At 55.6% G+C, this 22,122-nt stretch overlaps 2 protein-coding genes across 6 annotated transcripts in view; one reads left to right on the forward strand and one right to left on the reverse strand.

Annotated features, from left to right (window-relative positions):
- Window positions 1-5,019, reverse strand: part of ASB2 (ankyrin repeat and SOCS box containing 2) — a 35,783-nt gene extending 30,764 nt beyond the window's left edge. The window contains exon 1 of the mRNA XM_006767627.2: window positions 4,555-5,019. The gene's annotated coding sequence lies outside the window, so the exon portion shown is untranslated. The remainder of the gene's footprint in view (window positions 1-4,554) is intronic.
- Window positions 5,020-18,902: 13,883 nt separating this feature from the next.
- LOC102767692 overlaps window positions 18,903-22,122 on the forward strand; it is a 37,269-nt gene continuing 34,049 nt past the window's right edge. For 3 of the 5 annotated variants that reach the window (XM_006767618.2, XM_015566454.1, XM_015566453.1), the window contains exon 1: window positions 18,904-19,291. The gene's annotated coding sequence lies outside the window, so the exon portion shown is untranslated. Of the gene's footprint in view, window positions 19,292-22,122 lie in introns of all 5 variants that reach the window. The other 2 variants (XM_006767620.2, XM_006767619.2) reach the window with 2 other exon arrangements.

Below are 22,122 nucleotides of genomic sequence, written 5' to 3' on the forward strand. Positions count from 1 at the left end.
CCTTCTCTGCCTCGTCACCTGGCCAGTCATCCTTCCAGATGCAGTTCATGCGTCTCCTCCACCAGGAAGCCCTCCTGATTTGATGGCTGAGGCATTCTGAGATGCCTCCAGGGGCACCACTCACATTCTGTTGCTCCACCTGCTATGGGCCTGTCTCCCTACAGAGTCGGGAAACTTCTGAGGCGCAGTTTATATAAAATTATCTATCATCCATCTATCTATCTATCTATCTATCTATCTACCTACTTATCCCCAAAGTTTCAAGGTCTTCCAACCATCACATGACCCTTACTCGAAGGCAGTCCTAGCAACTGGCCACTTGGGCTCGCCTGGGGTACGTGAGGAAGTGGGCACTGGCCTGGGCTGTTCCTTGGCCCCCCGGGATCCTCAGCCCTATCCCTGGAAACGCCCAGTGAGTTTATAACGAAGCTTATCTTTCTGATCTGCTGCCCCTCCCCTCTCCAGAAGGGTCCTGCGAACTCTGAGGGAGCACTTCTAGCTGGAGGGCTCGTGGGAGTAACCATTCGCGAGCTCTCTCCCCTTCCTGATCCCATTGCTTTCACACCTAAACCACATACAGCAGGTGCTCGTGAGTCACTGCACTGTTTCCCGCCACGTTCAAGAAATGCACCACTTGACCTTCTCAGTTCCCTGGGGTGGGCACGGGGGTAAGCTTCTTCCCATTGGCCAGATGGGGAGACTGAGGCCCAGACGGTAAGGGGCAGAGTGGATGGAGTCAGGCCTGCCTGCCCCTCTTTTCATCAGACCCTCTGACAGTGAGAATTGGGCAGTGGCCAGGGGTTAGTTACTCCGGAAGCTTCTGCCCTGGCTCAGGGATGAGCCAGCCTTGGGAGAGTGGAATCCAGGCCACCTCGTTTGACCCACACACAGGGGCCGGTCAAAGCCGCAGGTGGGCCTCTGCCAGGGCGGTGCTGGCAGGCCTCGCTGCTGATGTCCAGGGCTTTGCAGCTGCTGGGAGCTTAAGCCTATTGTCCAGGCTCTAAAGATGCTACGAGCTCCTCCCAGCATCACTAATCCCAGACTCTGATGCTGGTTAAAGCTCTGGCTACCCGGGCGCCAGGACCTTAGGCCTCCGGGCTTGGGCCAGGGTTGCCGATGTTACCAGGGAATCTGCTCAGGGCTGCAGGCCTCAGCTGACCCCCCACACAGGCTCTTCTCCCTGGAGGCTGGGGTGGGGTGGGGGGGAGGGGGAGGGGCAGGAAGCTGAGGCCCAGAGAAGGGGCATGACCGGCCCAAGGTCACCAGGTGGGAGGTGATGGCCAGTGATTTGAACCTGTCAAAGCTGGCTCTGCTCCCACCCCCACGCCCCCAGACACTCTGTGCCCATCGGGAGGGAGGGGGGCATCGATCTAAGACTCCATCTGAAATGGAGGTGCCATGAGCACCAGCTAAGAAAAGCCTCAAAGAATGTCAGCTTTCCATTTTATTTCTTTGGGACGCAAGCTGCTGACTCTCCAGGTCCCTGAGTCACCTTTGCCTTCACCTTCGCCTCCCAAGCGGAGGACACTTCCCTGCCCTCCTGGCCCTGCAGGGTCTGGCCCAGCACAGCTGCCCTCCCGCGCCTCCCCTGGCCCATCTCCTGCCTCCTGCGGCACCAGGCCCATCAGTGGGGTCCGGCCACATGCAAGTCTGCACACAGGATTGCAGGCCCCTGGCCCAGCTTCTGCCCAGGGCTCAGGCGACGCCAGGCTCTGCCATCTGTGCCAACGGCCCGGATGGGAGTGAGGCGGGGCGGGGCTTGCCAGTCCAGCCTGAGCTTCCAACAGCGCTGCCCCCGCCCCTCCACAGCCCCAGGGCAGCTTGCCCAGCCCTGTTCTGGGCACCAGGAGAACATGGCCTCTCACCTAGGCCCCTGGGCAGCAGAGGGTTCTGGAAGCTCCAGTCCCAGACTGCAGGCAGAGTGGGAAGGCTCAGGGGGGCGGGCAGGTAGGGGTGCCCTCCCAAAGGCCCTCCCCACTCCCAAAGCCCCTCCCCACTCCCAAAGCCCCTCCCCACTCCCCACTCCCCACCCTGAGGCCCAACCTCAGGGCCGGCTGCAAATCTTTTAATGGCGATCACAACAAAGTCATCTGAGATCTTTCTCCTTTCTGTCCCCCCGATTCCTGCCTTTATGTAGATCATGTCCTTCTCCTCTCTCCGCTTCCCTTGTCTTTCCTGTCTCCCACCCCTCTCTTCCGTGTCCTCTTCTTTAGAAAGTGCAGGCAGGTAAGGAGCCACTTCACTTTCACGTCACCGCCACCAGCCCCCCACACGTTCCCCTCAACCACAAGGCTCTTCACAACTTCGTTAGGTTCCTGGGCATTAGTCCAAGAGCAGGTGCTAAGGATGAGAAGTCACAGTAAAACCAGTCCTGTGACAGCTGCCTCCTCCAGGCAGCCTGCCCCCTGCAGCTCGGCAGTGGAAGGAGATTTCTGTGCCTCCTTTGGGAAGGCTCTCTTGGGTCTGGCCTGTCCTTGATATACAGGCATCTGATGACCCCTGCCTGTGCCAGGGGCAGGTCCTTTTACTGCTGTGTCAGCCCCCTGGGCAGCTGCAGGAGGCCGTAGCGTTGAAGGTGGGCACTGGAGGCTAGTAGACCAAGAGGCCAGGGTTTGATTCCCAGCGTCAACACCTCCTAGCTGTCTGGCTTTACGCAAGACACTTAACCTCTCGGAACCTCAGTTTCCACATCTGGAAAATGGGAATGACAATCACCTCTCACTCATAAAGCCCTTGAGAAGAGTCAATGAGAAAAATGGCCACGAGCACTGGGCTCAGTGCCCGGCTCCCAGCAAGGGCCCGGGGAGTGCTCACGGAAGTTCATTGTGTTGTTATCCACTGTGAGGTCTCCAGGGGTGGATCGTATGGAGGGAGGAGGAAGAGGAGACCCCCTCCCCCACGAGGCACTCATGGCACCATGAGTCAGAGGTGATTGTCACTCCCATTTTCCAGATGTGGAAACTGAGGTTCCGAGAGGTTAAGGGTCTTGCGTACAGCCAGACAGCTAGGAGGTGTTGAAGCTGGGAATCAAATTCTGTTTGTGCAAGAACGGATGATGCAACCTAGAGTGGTGCCAGGTGGAGACCTCTGCCAGCTCCTCAGGAGGGGGTGCTGTAAACAGGCCTGCCACCAGCTGTCGGGACCCATCGACTGCTTTGGAAGTGATTGGCGCATCTGCCCCTGGCAGCCACGCTGTGCTCGGCCCAGGCCGCTGATGACAAAGGTCAGGCCTGTGGCCGGTGTGCTGGCCCAGCTGGCTCTGCCGGAAGCCCTGTGAACTCCTCCGGTCCCAACCTCATGCATGAGCTGAGCTTTCCCTTCATTGCGCTACCCTCTGCCCCCTGTAAGGGGGAAGGGAGGGGCTCGGCCCCTGCCCAGCCTCGGGTCTCCATCATCTACCTGTCCACCCCCAGTCGCCGCCTCCTGCCTCCTCATTCTAGTCCATTCTCTTGACTTCCTGAAGTCAGATCCCGCCTGCTCCTCCTCTGCTCGAAACAATTAGAATGTGTCCCATCTTCTTTTGTAAAGTATGTTTCTATTGATTTTTAGAGGAAGGGAGATATAGAAACATCAATGAGAGAAACATCGTTGGTCAGCTGCCTCCTGTATGCCTCCCACTGAGGATAATGAGCCCACAACCTGGGCATGAGCTCTGACTGGAAATTGAACCAGTGAGTGGTTCGACACTCAACCACTGAGCCACACCGGCTGGGCTGTTCCGTCTTCTTGACTGACCTGGTGGGATCTGCATATGCCTCCAGCTCCTCCTCCCAGCTTCACCCTGACTTCTGACTTCCACGGCCCTTTGCCGGAGCCACACTGCACTATCCACAGAGCCCAGACCCACCTTGACTTGTCTGCCTTTGCCAAGCGGTCCCTCCACCTGCAGTCCCTCTCTCCACCCCTCTGTCTGATGCCATCTTGTCCGTCCTTTCAAAGACCACCTCCTTGTTGCATGTGTCCTCATGCTTACACACACACACGCTCACATGCACACACACACACACACACACGCACCGTATTCCTGCGTCTCTGCATTCCCACATAACATTTCTCATTCTTCACCTTGAGCCCTAGTTTTTGTTTCCAAATTCTATTTCCTCTCCTAAACCCCAGGCCATTGCAGGCCCAGCACCCTGGCACCCTGGTTGCTATTGCCCCACAATACCGGGCACACATAGACACTCCATGAAATTGATGCCCCCATGCATGAAAATATCTATTCACCCGAAATAAAAGCACTTCTGAAAGTCATTTGTCTGGCACACATTGCCCAAGGCCTGCGAAGCAACAATAGCATCATTGATAACGCCTTTTGCATTTCCATTTTTAGAAGTGCACCGCAGACGGGTGTTCTGAGCGAGAGTCCTCACAAGGATGGATGAGTACATGCAGACGGCTGCTCCTCCGTCCCCCAGATCTGAAATGAAAGTCACCGGCATGCTTCATCACCCAAGAAAGCAGAGAGAGGTGGGGGGAGACGCAAGAAAGCAGCGTGGCCAGCCAAACACCCTCGCTCGAGGTCTGCATGGGAGCGTGGAAAGTGTGCATTACCTGCTAGGTTCTGCCTCAGGGGGCCGTTCAGGGGGGATGCAAGGATTTTCCTGAGAGTGTCTGAGTTCAGCACATGCTCCCTGCGTGTTCCTTCTGCCCTGGCCCTGCGAGTCTGGCTGCTCCGCCTGGCCGCTCCGAAACGCTGTCCTTTGAAGCGGGGAGTTTATTTCGGGCCCACCGCATGACCAATGATGCAAGCCAAACTATAAGATGTTATGGAGCTCAGATTTCCTGTTTGGAGATTGCACGGCGGAGGCTGTGGTCCTGCCTTCAGCTCCTCCGGGGCGCATCAGCTGCGGGCTTCACTTGGGAGCGCATCTCTGAACGTTGGCCCTCACGTGACGTCATCATTTGTGATCCTTGGCATGGAGGCCATATATGGGTATGTTTCTGGAACTACCCCGGAGGGAGCGAGAGGGGAGAGAGAAGCAGAGGGTAAGAGACGGACAGGCAGGAAAAGAGAATGGAGAGAGAACTGGGAGATAAAGAGACAAGAGCAAGGGAGAGGGACAGGGTGGGAGAGGTGAGAAGAGGGAAGAGAATGGAGGAAAAGAGGAAACATGAAGAGAGACGATAGAAGAAAGGAAAGGGAAGAGAGTGGAAATGAGGGAGGGTAAGGAATGAATGTAGAAAAGGAAAGAAAATTATAAAAAACAGGAAGACAAAGGCAGAGAGAAATTGTGACCATTTAGGAGATGAAAGGGGGGGGAGAAGACATAAAGTAAAAGAAAGAGAAAAAGGAATAAGAAAAAGCATGAATTGGAAGAAAGAGAGAGGGAGAAGGAGAGTCGGGGGAGAGGGAGGCGAATGGGAAAGGAGAGAGGGAGAGAAGCTGGGAGCTACTTAGAGAGAAAAGGGGGAATGGAGGGAGGCAGGAAGGAAGATGGGCTGAATGAGAGAGCGGGGAGAGGGAGACAATGATGAAGGGGTTCAGTGTAAACGGCCTTTGCAGAACTCGCCGGGACTGCAGCAAACAGCGGAGGCTGACATTTGCAGGTGCCAGGGTTCCAGCCGCTGGCTGCTGTGCAATGAGGCTGGAGCCACAAAGGACAGGGGAATAAACGAACCAACCAGCACGTGGGCCAGCCCTGGGCAGAGGCACATAGCAGATGGGGCCCTTCCCCCAGGCGTGGGAAGAGGATCCCCGGGTGTGCAAGGGAGCAAAGGGCGCCTCCTGTCAGTGTCCGGAGGCAAAGGCCACACACAGCCCCGTGCATCGAGCACCCAGGAGCGTGCACGGGGCGTTCCAGGTGCTTACACGCCCACATACGCATCCAGATCCCCGGCCGCGGAGTCGATGGGCTGAAATGTACACTTGATCCATTCCTCTCCTTGGCAAACAATTTCCATTCCGAAGGCCCGTTCCCCTTGGAGGATATGGGATTTATGACAGGAGACTGGATGTATGATTTCTCATCGACTTAAACAATTTCTTATTAACTCAAACTCAGGAGAATTCAGGATGCCTTTACACTCACGTGGAATATTCCACCTGGAAATAAATCTCAGTGAATACATGGTTCCCTGGTGTCAGGCCAAGGTTCTGGGGGTCTGACCTGGTGCTGAGGACAGGACCTGTCCCAGGCTGTCTCCCAGCGACTCTGAACTGTGTGTCCCCAGCTGGGCCAGTGCCCCCGGGCCACTGTGGCTGGGCTGCCCCTCAAGGTTAACTCAAGCTCAGCCCCTCTCAGATCTTGTGTCATGGTGGGGGTAGGAGAGAAGGGTGGAGAGGGGCTGTTCGATTCTCTTTGCCGTTAGGGGATTTTCCTCGGCAGGAAGAAGTTCTAGGGCTCCCTGGACTGCATCCCTGGGGTCCTGCTGCTTCTATGCGCTCCCCGCTGGAGGCAGGACACAGGTCCCTCTGCTGTCTGTCACAGATGCCTCCCCAGATTTGGCCTTTGGAGGTGGCCCTCGGCCTTGCCTCTCCCTCCCAGTCCAGACAAACCTCTTAAAATCGACAGAACTGGGGAAACCCACTCTCCCAATCTTGTTGATTTGTGCCTGGACTCAGCTCCTGCAAACCAAGAGCTCATGTTGCGGGCGAAGAATCACAGGAAACACAGAGTGCGCTGGGGGTGGACAGCAGAGGTGGGGGCTGGCCAGGCACACTGACTAATAAGTGACAACACCGTCCTGCTGCCTTCACAGCCTTTCCAGCAAGTACTATCATCACCCATTTCACAGACAAGGAAACTGAGGCTCAGAGAGGTTGGGGAGTATATCCATGCCCACAATGTACAGGTGATGGTGACACAAAACCAATGCTTTCTCTGCAACTCTGTCCCCTACGTAACAGGAAATCCAAACGTTGGGGCAGGACAAGGGGCCCCACAAGATACAAATACAAGTTGGTGACTAAGTGCTTTTCCTTGGCCCTTATCTCGGCCCAGTTGGGAGGCTTGATGCTGCAGGCGCAGGTCCACGGAGCCTGTGGCAAGGACAGGCTGCCCCCTCGGTTGACATCACAGGTTACTCACCTCCACAGTGAACAGGTTGGGCGGATTTGGCGGTTCCCAGCCCTGACTGTATATTAAAACACCCGCCTCTACCCAGAGATTCTGACTTCACTCATCCGGAGTCAAGGCCTGAACAACACTGCCTATTTAAAACTTTTTATTGACGGAAAATATACCCCCACCCACAGAAAAGTGCACATATCTATGTGTACAGCTCAATCCGTTTTCACCGACTGAGCATGCCCAGCATCTAACTCTAACAGAATATTACCAGCAGCCCAGTACACCCCCCCTTTAGCACCTGCCCTCGTCTCTACCCCACCACCCAGCACTTCCTGCCAGGGTGGTGGCTCTGAGCAACACAGGTTATCCCAAACTTCATATGAATGGAACCGTACCTGTGTCCTTCACTCGACAGCATGTTGTGACATTCATGCGTACCGTTCCAAGTAGCTATGGGGTGCTCCTTCTCATTGCTGAGTCATATTCCACGTCATTTATTCTACTGTCAGTGGGCATTTGGGTAGTTCCCAGTTTGGGCAATTGCGAACATTCAGTACATGTCTTCTGTTGGGTAAATGCCTGAGAAGCCTTGGCCTCAGTGATCTCTGGGGCCTTTCCGGGGTCCCCAACTTTGTACTGGCCCCCGAGGTAGTCCTGTGGAACAGGCCTCTGGGGAGGGTTTTTATGGGGACAGAAAAGGGTAAATGAGGGGTTGATGCAGAGGCAGAAACCAAACAACTGGTCGACCTGCTAGTGAGCAAGAAGGGTGTGACCCCCAAGGGAAAGCCCCCAGGATTCGCACGTGGCCCCAGGAGGGCTCACTCTCCCAGTCCTAACGGAACCTTCCCTACCCCCCACTCTCTAGCCCCTTTACCTGTTACATATTTACTTGTCATAAGTTTATTGCCTGTGTCTCCCATCTGTGCACTGTGGTCTGTCATTACCTACAACAGTGCCTGGCACATAGTAGGTGCTCATTAACTATCTGTTGGATGGATGTGTTCACATTCAAGCCACACAGATCCTGGGTCTGAGTTGGGAAGGCTGTGGCCCTGATCGCCAGGCTCAGCTTGGCTCCTGGCCACACACACACACACACACACACACACACACATCCCAGGCTTCCCTTTAGGTTTAATTTCATACGAAGGCCTGCGAATAACGGTGTGTGTGTGCCTGTGTGTGTGCGTGCCTGTGTGTGTGCGCGCGTGTGTGTGCGTGCATGTGTGCGTGTGTGTGTGTGTTTCTGCACATGCACTGGGAGGCAGTTTGCTGAGCCCCACACCTATTAGGGCTCAGAAAGGGAGCCAGACCCTGCACATTTTCCTCCTGACAATGACACCTTTTCCAGTGACAGGGGGTGGAGTGGGGTGGAGGGAGCTGGCATGGGGGTCAGTGCCAAGTGCCGGGACCGCTGTGACCCAGAAACGGAATATCACCCGCTAAAATAAGCAGCCTGCAGCCTTGGCATCCTGGCCCCCATCCTTGGCTGCCTCTTGATATCAGTTTATTTTGGTCTCAAGAGATGACAGGGAACAGACAAAATACTGATCCTGACGCTGGCAGTGTGGGGGAAGGACAGACGGCGGACAGTGGGGGTGGGGAGGGCAGTCAAAGGCCCCATCCCCCTTCCTTTCTTTAAAACGGGCCCTGTGCCCTCTGGGGTGTGGTCAACTGACATCGTCTTTCCTCTGGACATTCAGAAACCACCCCGCTCACCCTCCCAGCTCAGGGGCCAAGGCAAACTCCTGAGAGAGGAAGTGTTTCTATATCCAGAGAGCAAAGTGAGGGGTGGCCTTCACCCTCTGGTGGGAGAGGCAGGCCAGTCTCAGGCCTTATGACACCCTAGGTGTGGGGTCACACCACTGGGATGAGGGGTCACCACTAGGGGCCCTGGGGACTGGCCAAGGCTCCCTGACCCTGGCCCCATTCTCTTAACACCCCACATGCCTGGAAAGGGGGAACAGTGGATCTTATCAGGGTTCCCATTCTCATTAGCAGATCCAAGGTGCAAATTCCACCGTGGGACCTTGGGCTCTGTGCAGCTGGCCGGGCCCTTCCTGGCTAGTGACTGACACTTCAGACCAGAGTGGCCAGGACAGAGCAGCAGGACAGAAGGGCATGGCCGAGCCTCAGCCAACATCTCAGTCTCGTGCTCTAAATGCCACACCCCCTCGTGGGACTCTCCAACCATCCTTGACTGGCAGCTCTGAGATAACCCGCCCCAGGCGCGGAGTGAGATCCTCGCCCGCACTCGGGCCTGCAGCCCCGGAGAAAGGAGTCAACTGCAGCAGAGGCCCGGGGCCCTGGCGCTGTCTGTCTGTGAGCCCCAAGTTTCTCCAACGAGGGTCTTGCCCCTGGAGGTGTCCTGGGCCTGGTGGGGAGGTGCTGGGGACCAGCCGCGTACAGACGACATCTTCCTTGCTGGGAGCTGCCACCCACATGCAATCAGTTAGCACTACCTCGTCCTGCTCCCAGCACGGGCACTGCCGTCAGATAACCCCAGTTGTGCCCTGCTTGTAGCGAACCCTGGCCAGAGCCCTGCCCCCCTGAATCTCCGTTTCATCCTCTGAGATGGGGGAGTGACATCTCTCCCATGGCTGTTAAGGGGTTCCATGAGACCCCAGGACTCCAACAGTCCACACAGGGCCCAGCACTCGGGAGACACACATCCGTAGGACCACTTCCTGCCCACCTGCCCTGCAGGGGCCATAGGCAGAGGCGGCACCTCCTGTGGGTCAGGCGGGTCAGGCGTCCAATGGCCTGGGCTGATCCGGCCCGGAGGCTGCTGGCTCCGGGGGCCGGCAGGATCACATGGCCCCTCTGTGGCTTGATAGTACCACGCCTGGGTCACCCTTAGGGACGCGGGAGCAAAGCTACACCCTGAGTGGCCCACATGCCCGCGTCAGCTGCTGGGAGCAGGCTTTGCATGAACATAGACAAGTTGAGAGCAGAGCTGTGGGAAGGTCCTCTCTCACGCAAGACCCACCCTCCTTCCCGGGGATCAGCCACCAGCCATGGGGCTACTGCGCATCCTGCCGGGAGCCCCTCACCATCAGACCGAGTTGGGGGGCAGGGGAAGCAGGGGGAGGAGAAGGCAGACGCCTCCCTTGGAAATGCAGTCCCGGGCCCAGCCACTCTGGAGACTGGGCGCCCAGAGCGCAGGCGCTGCTCCAGATACCCAGCTGTCGCCCATTTGGCACCGGGAGGCGGCTGCGCTGAAGGGCGTCTGGCTGCTCTCAGCTCCGGCTTCCGCCTCAGCCTTGCTCCTCTGGGAATCCAAGGCAGCCAGCGGCGCGGCATGGCACAGGTGTCAGCCAGGCCTGGCACTCACTCCGGCAAGGCCCTGGCTTGCTCTGGGGGGGTGGGGAGGGCAGGGTCTGGATGTGGGGCTGCACTGGGTATGCCGGGGGTGGAGCAGGGGTCCTGACACCTGGGGTGGGGAGGGGTGGGCAGATGCCTGGTTTACCAGCCCCCCTGGGACCCGGCCACCCTGTGAGGGAGGCGTCCTCTCCTGGTGGAGGAGCCCAGGCCCTCCGGGGACCTGCCTGAATGCAGTGGTGGCCACACCTCCACCCACACAGCCTCTGTCCCACCCAGAACTGGAGGGTCCCCGGGTCTTCTGCTCCAGCGAGCTGCTGTGGGAAGGGGAACGAAGCCCGGGGAGCTCGGCAAGGCTTCGCGGAGCCATGGCTTCCGGAAATCCATTCGGTGCTTTTCCACAGCCCCCGCCCAGCTTACAGTGCGATCTTAGGAGCTGATCATCGCCTCATGCCGTAGACTCTAAATCCCAAGGTGCCGGGGCAGTTGGCAGGAACCCCACGCAGCCCGGAAGGCAGGCTGGCCTTCCTCATGGGCACGTTTAAGATGCCCGCTGCCCCTGGAGACTCCCAGAAATGCTTGGGGCTGGAGAGATTGTGGTTTGCAATAGACCATCGCCCTGATGAACAGCTTGAGACTATAAGCCTGGGCATTTGGTTGTCAATGTCATCGTGCCTCCCCCATTCCGATAGGTTAAGCTGGGGTCACTCCCAGCACAGACTCGCTGGTAAGGTGACTGCCCCCAGATGTCCCTCCAGAGCCCAGTGGCTAAGAGCACAGACCGAGTCATCTGCCAGATCCACCACTTGATAGCTGTGTGGCCTTGGACAACTTACTTAACCTCTCTGAGCCTTAAGGTGCAAGGGAGAAATGACAGTACCCATGTCTCACAGGAAGCTTGCAATAATTAATATAAATAAATTCTAGAGGCCTGGTGCACTTGGGGGCAGTCCCTCAGCCCGGCCTGCACCCTCTCGCAGTCCGGGACCCCTCGGGGGATGTCCAACAATGGCTTAGTACCACTCAGCCTAAGCTGGCAGTCGCAGTTGGACATCCTTAGCGCTGCTGCGGAGGCTGGAGAGGCTCCCGCCACTGCCCCTGCACTCACCAGCCATGAGCCCGGGCTTCTGGCTGAGCAGCGCTCCCCCTGTGGGACCGCACTGACCACCAGGGGGCAGCTCCTGCATTGAGAGTCTGCCCCCTGGTGGTCAGTGTGCGTCATAGCCACCAGTTGTTCCGCCATCCTGTCGATTTGTCTATTAGCCTTTTATTATATACATATATTAGAGTGAAGACTTATAAATGTTAGAGGTTGTTATTATCTTAAACATCCTCATGGAGATGAAGGGGCTGGTGGCTGGTTGGAAACAATGATTCTTAACTGAGGACCATTTCCCCAGGAGACAGTTGACAATTCTTGGAGACATTTTTTTGATAGCCACACCTGAGGGCGAGGTAGCGCTCCTGGCATCTAGTAGGTAGAGGGCAGGGATGCTTCTAAATGTCCTTCGATACACAAGACACCCCTCAACAAAGAATTAACATCTAAATGTTCATGGTGCCACTGTGGAGAAAGCCCGGCTGGTGGGGTGGTATGCAGTGGGAGGAAGCCTGTGGGAGTAGAGGAAGGTCTGCGCTGAGCGGAGGAGGGAAGGGGAAAGGAGGGGAGGGGAGGGGAGAGGCGGAGCTCTCCTTCCATCCCAGAGGGTGGCTGTGGATTTCAGGAATAGCTGCTGTCCGGAGGGCCAAGTGTTAGGATTTCAATGCCTGTGACTGTTACAGGGATGGCTCATTGAACAGGGCTGGGAAACCAGCCCTGGAGGTCACGGGCAGAGGAAGAAACAGCCATGATTTAAGCAAAGCGGGGGGGACAGCCTCGGTGGTCACCATGAAGGTTGGAATTTCTCCATTAAGCAGGAAAGGGGTGGGGGAGCCTGGCAGGTCTCAGCCCTGCTAGGGCCCAGCCCCTGCTGTAAGCTGGAGCATTCAGACCTGCACACGCATGCATGTGCACACACACAGGCACACGCGCACCGGTGATGCTCAGATCACATGCACTCTGCACGCACATAGCTTACCTTCTTTAAGTCAGGAAAAGAAGGGATTGTAATCTAACTAGAGGCCCAGTGCATGAAATTTTTGCATCAGGGTTGGGGGGCCCTCACCCCAGCCTGCATCCTCTTGTAATCCGAGACCTTTTGGGGGATGTCCGACTGCAGGTTTAGGCCCTATCCTGCTCACCTGCCTGCCTGAACTCCCCTAACTTCTCTGCCTGCCTGCCTGATTTCGCCTGTAAAACTCAAGCTTCTTTTTTATTTTTAATATTTATATTTCTCCTTTATTTTTTATTTTAAAATTCAAGCTTCTCTGAGAACATGAGGTGTTTAACATTATTCCATATTCCTTACCGAGAGCTAAGCCTGGTATACACAGCAAATACTTAATACTTGCTGGCTTCTACACAAACACTTTCCAACCACGGGTGTTTAATAGGCCATCTCCAAAACCATGAACTGGAAAACCTAAAAGCAGAGTGCTCAGACTTCAGGCATCAGGAGCTATTAGCAGGAGTTCTATCCCAATTAAACTCTAATTCTGAGCTCTCATCAGTCTGGACAAACTGCCCTTCACTATCTCCAAAGTTTCTTATTTGTCACTATCCCATTTTCCTCCCCTTCACACCAAGGTAACAAACAAAACCTTTAATTCTGATCTTCCTCGCCGCAAGGGAACAGCAAACCTCAATCCGAATAATTTCCCGCCAGAAGTCACGTCCAAATACTGTGAGACTGAGGACTATAGGACTATGTACACGTGCAATAACAGGCTCACGTTCTAGCGGTAGGTGCCCAGGCGCCCTCCACAATCCCACAATCTTCTGGACACCTACTTCGGTTTTTCTAGCTCCTTATGTGGTGTTTCCTTCAGTCACATTGCAACGTCCAGGGCCTCTAGTTGGAGAGGATTTTTCTGTTCTTTTACGTTGATGGCTGTTTACTATTTGTAATCAGTGAAGTTCTGGGAGCACTGCCACTGCCATGAACATGTCGGACCCAATCACACTCATGAGACAACCGCCCAGTCAGTCCCCGGCTGGCGGTCCCGGTTCGCAATGAGAAAGGTACTGTGCTGAGCCGTTTCCCATCGGATCTTCCTCTTCCTTCCCCAGCACACTCTGCACCTACTCCGGCCAACCACCCCAGCCCCACAAACCCTTAAGACCTTTCCCCCTATTTCTTTGACTTTCCCCCATCAAACTCACAACCTATCGCATTGCCTAGGGGCGCCCCTAACCGCTCCCTGGGGGGGCGGGGCCAGCCTGGGCAAGGGACCCAGTGTTCTGAGCTCTGGTCATTCTGGTGTTACGGTGGCTGGCTTTTTATATATATAGACAGTTGGCAAATAAATGAGTTATAAAATATTAAGTAACTGTTGAAATCTCAAAAGGTCATTTCTTTTTGGTGCACGTGTGTGCACATGTGGGGTGAGGGGCACCTGACACATTAACAAGAGTGTGGGCCTCGCCACCCAGATGCCTGCCTTGGCCCTTCTGGAAAGTTCTACGCAAATCGTTCCCCAAGAAAAGAAGGGTCTGCGTTGTGGAGCTGTAAAGAATATAGGCCCCCCCCCAAGCTCGGAGTCCCTCGGAAGCCAGACTGAGCAGCATGCCTGGCTGCACCCACATACCTTCGTTCTCGGAGATTACAAACTCTAATTGTAAATCAACTGGAATTCAAAGCAAACCTATCTAAACATTTTCAAAACCAGAAATTAAATAACAGGGTAGTAATGATTTTGGGAGAGTGTCTGAATCCTGGTGTTCAACCTCCCATCACAGGTCATTTCAAAGTAAAGTGCTGCTGGGCAGAATTCAGCTAACATATGTGTTTACAGCTGATCTTGGTTCATGTGGACACTCTCACATGCGCACACATGGCTTGTACAGCCATGAGGCTGACCGTCTGGGAGCCCCTTGGGGACGCCTGGTGCGAGGTGTCCCTGGGGCGAGGCAGGTGACAGTGTGTGGTGTCTCACACCCTCCTGAGGGCGGATGTGGCCACCTCTGTTTCACAGCTAAGGTGACGGAGGCTCAGAGATCATAAGATATATTTCCAAGTTCAATCTGCTAATACAGGGCTTAGATTTTACATTCCTTTTTCTATCTCTCTCTCTGCTCTTTCCTTTCCTTCCTTCCTTCCCAATTTTTCTGGTGCCATCGAAGCTCACCGGCATCAGCTCCAAACTGCACTGTCATAGCGCCTGGCCTGGCCTGCCAAGCGTGTGACCCGAGCACACACAGGGCCTGCCAGCAGCCAGAGCTGTGCCTGGGGGTGGTGTCCTGCAGCTCTGGGCACTGCCAGCCCCTGGGCTCCTGGGATCAGAGCTGACTTTTCTGGTTGATGTTGGCTCTTTTATGGCCCTTCTTGGCTGGCCGGCTGGCCCCTCAGGGTCTATAATTAGCAGCAACGCTGGGCCCTGGCCCTGGCGGGGGATCAGGTGTCTGTTGGTCCACAGGTCCCAGAGCAGGACTGTTGGGGCCTGGAGATTATCTCCGGGCTGCAGTGCCCAGTGGTCTGGTTTCTGACCCAGGAAGTCTCTTGCCTGTCCGACAAGGGTGTCTGTGTCCCCCTGGGAATCCTGTGTTTTTCTTTCTAAATCTGGTACACCTTTGCAGGGCCTTTGAATGGTGCACGAATGTGTCTCCAGGTCATGGGGAGCTTCCAGCCACCCCTGACTAGAGGACACGGTGGGTCTGAAGACACTGGGCAGCACACAGAGCTGGAGTGAGGCGCAGCTTTCTTCTCCTGTCAGGGCAGCGGGGGCTTCCTGGGGACAGGGACACAGCCTGAAGATGAGATGAGATTGACTGAGACATCGCCCCAGTTGCCGGGCATCAGCCCCTAAAATGTCCCCTGGGCCCTGCCCAGTTTGGCTCAATGGATAGAGCATCAGCCTGAGAACTGAAGGGTCCCAGGTTCAAGTCCAGTCAAGGGCACATGCCCACATTGCAGGCTCGATCCCCAGCGGGGGGTGTGCAGGAGGCAGCCAATCAATGATTCTCTCTCATCATTGATGTTTCTCTCTCTCTCCCTCTCCCTTCCTCTTTGAAATCGATAAACATGTTTTTTTTAAAAAACAATAGTAATAATAAAAAATGTCCCACAGGTCGTGGGCAGAGGCATCCCAGGCCCATGCTCTCATGCAAAGTCCTGGCTATTGGCACTGATGTGGCAGGATCCTCAGCATCAACTTTGAGGTCCCATGAGGGGTGGACAACCAGGACCAGGACGTTTGGAGAGAGGGCTTAGGAGGGTCTGGAGCCTCCTGCGATCTGTGAACGGGGTTTGGAGTCAGATTGAATTCCTGTCTGCCGCCTCCTAGCCATGCGACTCTGGGCCTCAGCTTCTTCAACCATAAAACAGGGACAGTCAATCCTCTAGGGCAGTGGTCGGCAAACTCATTAGTCAACAGAGCCAAATGTCAACAGTACAACGACTGAAATTTCTTTTGAGAGCCAGATTTTTTAAACTTAAACTATATAGGTAAGTACATTGTTATTCACTTAATTAGGGTACTCCTAAGGCTTAGGAAGAGCCACACTCAAGGGGCCAAAGAGCCGCATGTGGCTCGCGAGCTGCAGTTTGCCGACCACGGGTCTAGGCCGGTCTGCAGTGAGAATAACAGGAGCTGCTCATGGACACAGACACCAAGGAGCAGGGTCAGGACTGCCCTCCTCAGAGGCCCGGCCTCTTGCCTTCAGAATCAGCAAGGATCTGCTGCTGTAACAAATCTCAAAGCAGCAATGGCTCAAACAGAGTCTTTTCTCTCTCTCTCTTGAAAATGCACACACCGCCGGTATTCTTCACTGGCCAGTGGCTCTCCCCACAGATGGCTCAAGGACCCAGGCTGCTTCCGTGGGTGGCTCTGCCATCTTATAATTGTGCGGCTTCCGAGGTCACCATGTCCATCTGCGTTGTGGTGGGAGAGGAAACAGCATGGACGGGGCACACGGAGGAGTCCTGCCGGCCAGGCTTGGAGGCCGTAGACAGACGTTAGGCTCGTGTCACCTGACTCGCCCTTGGTCACCTGGCCACTTCTGACTTCAGCCCATGGAGGAGTGTCGCCCAGCTCTGCCTCAGGAAGCAGTGCCTCCTGCCTGGACACAGCGGCACTCTGGAAGGTTCTGGAGGAGGCCCCAGGAGAAGGGAACTGCTGGGAGCCCCAAAGAAATGAGGCCCTGATTCTTGGTTCGGGTTCCTGGCCCAGGAGCAGATGCTGAGACGAGGATGGGAGTGCTCGCTGCGGGTTGGAAGAGACCCCGCCTTTCATGGCAGAGGAGAAGGGCGGGGAGGCAGCAGAGGGAAGTCAGCTAACCAAGGGCGTTTCTCTGGCCAGCTACACGGGGGCAGCTGGAGCCTAAACCTCAGGGCCCTGGGAGCCAGGGTGGCACGGAGCCTCAGAGCCATCCCGTGAAAGGAGTGGGGAGCTGGGTATGGTACCCCCATCTGTCAGTGGTTGAGGGCTGCTCCTGGGGGTGTCATTCCCTAGCCCTGTGGTCTCTCCTGTGGCAAAGGGAGCCTGGGCCGGACAAGCAGGTGCCGGCAGGTGGGAACTGGAGGTGTGCTCCGAGTGGTCAGGGTTGGGGGCCTGAGTGGGCACTCACAGTGTCTGCTACACGCAGCAAATGTGCAGGGACCTCAGTTCCCTCTCTCAGTTGGTCCCCTGAAGGGATAGGAAGGGATCCACTCCCAGCCTGCAGCCCTGAAGCAGGGTCAGCGGGCCTGGAGGCAGCTGCACGGCCAGGGGTGGGCACTGGCTCGGAGTCCGCGGACCTGAGCTCAGCTCTGGAGCTTCTTGACAAGAGACCTTGAGCAAGAAAGCCATCTCCTCTCCCAGGCCTGTCTACTCTCTGCTCACTTAGCGACACTCCCTGGAGGCCCACTAAATCCGTGGCCTGGCACCGCGCTGGGCCCTGAGGGCACAGCTGAGATAGGATCACTGCCCAGCCCTCCCGGGGCTCCCAGGGAGGGACACTTGGTGCCAGGGCTGCTTAGTGGGAAAACAGGAGGGGCGGGTTCTGAAAATCAGAGAGGACTCCCCCCGACCCCCAGCCTCAGGAGGCAAAGTCAGTTCCCTCGTAGCTGTATTTACTGAGCATCTCACCAGGCCCCGGGCGGGTGCAGGAGTCTCTACGCTGGAGATCCCGGGTCCTTGTCTGTAAAGTGGGGATGCTCACTGGCCCCTGGAAGACAAAACCAAGATCGCCTGAGAATGTGCGGGGCCCGGCGCGACAGAAAAATACGAGCTCCTTGATCAAAAATTAGCGAAGTTTCAGGGCAGTAACAGCAGAGCATGGAAACAGGACGGGGTGTGCCTGCTCCCCCAGGAGATCCCACTGCAAACAGATTTGGTAAACTGCCAAGTGCAGGATCCACATGAGAGGTGGTGGCTAGCCAAGGACGCAGGGAGTCCGATGGGCCCAGGGGTGAATGGCACCCACTGGGGAAGGCGGGGCCCCATGGAGAGGCACTCAGAGTCTTGACAGCTGTCGCAGACCTTGGGAGTCAGACAGACTGTCCTCAAAAAGGGACAGCCAGTCCCCTGACCTTGGCCGAGGCCAGACACCCTGCTCCCAGGTCAGAGGGCTTGGCAGCCTCAGGCACAGACTGGAAGCACAGACTGTACGTACATGAGAATTGACTCATGATGACACCCAGTACAGGGCAGCCGGTCAAGGTTACGGTCCCAGCTGCCCGGGCCCATGCCTCCCCCCACCCATGGCAAATGCTGCTCAGTGCGAGGTGCTGCCATGTAGCCAGGAGCTACGGGTGCCCCAGCACGCTCAGCTGGGCCCACGGCTGGCCCTCCAAGGAAACCCTTGGGATTTCATCGGGATGCAAACGTTCTCCTGGCTCTGGGATACTTGGATCTTTCAGCGGGAGGCACCTGAATCTCTGAAAACACTGGGTTTCTACTTGGGGCCAATCTGCGGACGACAGCCCCAGAGCAGCTTCGAGCAGCCTGGCAGCAGTGCTCTGCTTTGGGGAGTGAGGGGCTTACGCAGGCGGAAAAGCGAGCAAAGGTACACGTGGTCCAGCAGAAGTTACCACAGGAGACATATTCTCCTTCCACGATTAACAGTTTTACATCAAATGGAAAAAACTTACAGGATAAGGTCGGGTCTGGAAACAATCAAGTGGCCTTGAACGTCTTTGAGATGCATTTGATCTGGATGAGGGAAGCGCAGGCACCGTTTTCTGAAACCACGGACCTTTAGATGAGACGCTGTGGTTGTACATATGTGAGCATCCCCCACGGCTGCCTGGGGAGGAGGTGAGATAGGCTCTCTCTTCTCCCCGGTCACTGATTATTCAGAGGAGCCCACGGACCCTTTCCTTTCCTCAGGCCCAATGATGCCCTTGAAATGCACATTGACCTGCTCCTCATGCCAACTGGGCCCCTAGACCCCACGACCCAGCTCCCAATTCTTAGCTCATCTCCTAAGGTGCCTCCTGCCCCAGCCCAAGTGCTCCGTTGGTCAGGAGTCGGGGAGGGCTCTGCTGGCTTCTCTTCTCAGGGTCTCCTGAGGCTGAAGCCAAGACCCGCCTCTCATCGGGAGCCTCCGGGAGCGTGTTCAGGTTGTTAGCAGAGGTCAGTTCCTGCAGCCGCAGGACGGAGGTCCCGTCTTCTTGCTGACTATTGGCCGAAGACCACTCTCGGGGATCTCTGGGGTCTTTGCCTCATGAGCCTCCACCTCAGCCTCCCTCACCTGAATCCCGCTCACACTTGAATCTCTCAGACTTGTTCTGCTACCAGCCAGAGAAGATGCTTTGCCTCCAGGGGTCCTGGGAGTAGATCAGACCAAGTGGGAGGTTTCCGTGTCTCACTGTCCACAGGTCAGAACCTTAATTACATCTGCAGAATCCCTTTTGCCCTGAGGGGTGGCATCCTCACAGGTATGATGCTACCCATAGTCACAGGCCCGGGCCGGGCTAGGAATCGGTCTATCTGACCCCCCTTCCTGGCTCTCAGGACACCACGCCCTCCTGGTTCTCTCCTTTCCTCACTGCTGCTCCTGCTGGTCCTTGGCTGCATTCGCCCCCAACCGCCAGCATTTTTGAAGAACATCAGGACTCCCTAAACAAGTGATAATAAAGAGAGGCCTGGGTCCAGGCCACCCAGGGAGCTGGCAGAAGTCACCCCAGCTGGGAACTCTCAGGCCCTGCTCGGGCAGCTAATGTCCCAGGGGTTGGGGGCCTTGCCCATCAGGCTCAATGGATGAAGCTGTGGAGAGCAGCTACAGCGTTTGGACAGATTCAAGCCTCAGACTAATGAGAGGGCACGATCCTCTTGTGGCAAAGCCACGTGTAAGTCCCAGGACAATTATAGCCAAAGGCTATCCTTGTGAGCTTGACCTACGGTCCAAACCTGTGATCCCACGTGGCTGAGTGATGTGGGCCTGACAGAGTTCAGGTGCATGTAACTGAGTAGATTCAAACCCACCAGAACATTGTAAACATTGACCACGCCCTTACTTTGCCTCGTGGAATCCGGCTATGAAATAGACTCGGCTTGCAGGCCAGGGCACTGTCTCTCTAATCAGAGGGCAGAGTCCCACCCAGCCCCAGCTTTATTCTCTTGTCTGTCTTTTCTAATCCTTCACGCCCTCGCCCCCTCAGGCTCACCCATGGCTGTGCTGGCGCAGCACATGAAGTGACCACCAGGGTCAGGTAGTTTCCTGGAGACTTTGGGAAGTGCTGAGTTACCCTCTGAGCACTGGGGGTGAATGTGGGTTGGTGACCCAGACAGACTGGCCCTTTTTCCAGCTCGGCCAGAGAGTGTTCAAGACAGGGCCTGGCCTTGAATAGAAACAACTGGGGACCCGAAAATGGCACAAAGGTTGGGCCGGGAGTGGACCTGCACCAGGCAGAATAATAGCAATAATAGGAACTTTTTCGATCACTTACAATGTGCCAGGTGCTAAGTGTATGTGTAAATATTAGCTAATTTAATCCATGACTATTTATGAGGTAGGTGCTACTATTAACCCCATTTCACAGAGGAAGAAACTGAGGCTGAGTGAGTGAGGTTAAGGGACTCGCCCCAGGCCAGGCAGTTCATGATGGGAGGAGCTGCTGAGGGAGGTCCCCTGCCGTCAGTATCGCTGCCATGCTGGAATATGACTCTATCGATCTAGCATGAATAAGGAGGTATATCAGCAAGAGGCTCCATGTGGGGAAGCAGTGGAACTAGGACTAAAAGAGGAACACTACAAGGCGACATATGTGGACTCAACATAATGGCAGATGTCCCAGCCGTCAGAGTGGCCCAGGGGTGAGCAATGGCTGTCTTGGGAGGGAATGAGCTGCCGGTCGCTGAGTAGATGCAAGTTCTCTTTTTCTGAGGCCCTTAATAATAGACACTGTACTGAGCACTTACATATGTCATCTTTAGGTCCTTGATCACCTGGGCACTATTGTCCCCAGCTTACAGATGAGGAAACTGAGGCTCAAAGAGATTGACTTATTAGTGGTTATGCAGATGGTGAATGGGGGAGCCATGACTCAAACCCAAAGCTCTGCCTGTGTCCATACATCTACTGAGTGCCTGCTGTGTGTCCAGCAGGGACGGACCATTTAGTCCCAGACCTCACCCTCATGGAGATCGCATCCCAGTAGGAGTGAGACAACCTGGAGTAATGAGTGCTGACATAGAATCAACCAGGACAGGTGAAACCAAGAGTAAGCTGGAGTCAGGGAGATTGGGGGTCAGGGAGTCCACTCTGAGGTGGTGGCATCTGAGCTGAGACCTGGAGGGCGAGAAAGCTTGGAGAGCTTTATGAAGAGCTGGGAGAACAATGCTCTGAGCAGAGGGAATTGGAGAGCTTTATGAAGAGCTGGGAGAACAATGCTCTGAGCAGAGGGAACCTCAGGTGCAAAGGCCCTGAGGTGGGGCAGGGGAAGACCAGTGTGGGAGGAAAGGCCAAGATGGGGCCAGATCATTCAAGGCCTGGTCAGCCAGGGTTTGGCCTTCATTTGAAATTATTGGAGGATTTTATACCAGCAGAGCACTACAGACAACTCATACCAGCCCCTAAAACCACCTCTTAAATCTTTGCAAGCAGGTTAACTGTTAGTAGCTTGAAATCAGCCACAGTGGGAGCATTTACACCATGGAAAGTGGCATTTACACCATGGAAAGTGGCATTTACACCATGGAAAGTGGCATTTACACCATGGAAAATGGCATTTACACCATGGAAAGTGGCATTTACACCATGGAAAATGGCATTTACACCATGGAAAGTGGCATTTACACCATGGAAAATGGCATTTACACCATGTAAAATGGCATTTACACCATGGAAAGTGGCATGCGCCACAAATCATGGCTCTATGCTCTGGGCAGTAAGGTGGTTGGTTATTTTTCTGCATTGCACTGGCTTTAGGCAGGGAAATGGGGAGATTGGGCTGCACTTTAAGGAGAACTCTGGCTGCTGGGTGGAGAATGGCGAGCGGGAGGGGAGGGTGTTGCCCTGGTGCATGCAGGAGAGATGGGGCTTTGGACCAGGGTGGGCCGGTGGATGGATTGGAGCGATTTTGGAAGCAGAAGCAGCGGGCCTTGCTGAGGCTCTCCCTGGTGCAGAGCAGGGAGGAGGGTGTAGGAGCCAGGCTGGGGGTCTCACAGGAGCAGCAGCCACAGCACCGCATCCTGGGCCCTGGGACTTGCTTCCTCCTGCACACAGGCTGGGAGGGAGTGGAAGGGACAGATCTCGGAGAGTCTATCT

This window comes from Myotis davidii, unplaced genomic scaffold, assembly GCF_000327345.1.
Source record: "Myotis davidii unplaced genomic scaffold, ASM32734v1 scaffold1703, whole genome shotgun sequence".
NCBI classification, from domain to species: domain Eukaryota; kingdom Metazoa; phylum Chordata; class Mammalia; order Chiroptera; family Vespertilionidae; genus Myotis; species Myotis davidii.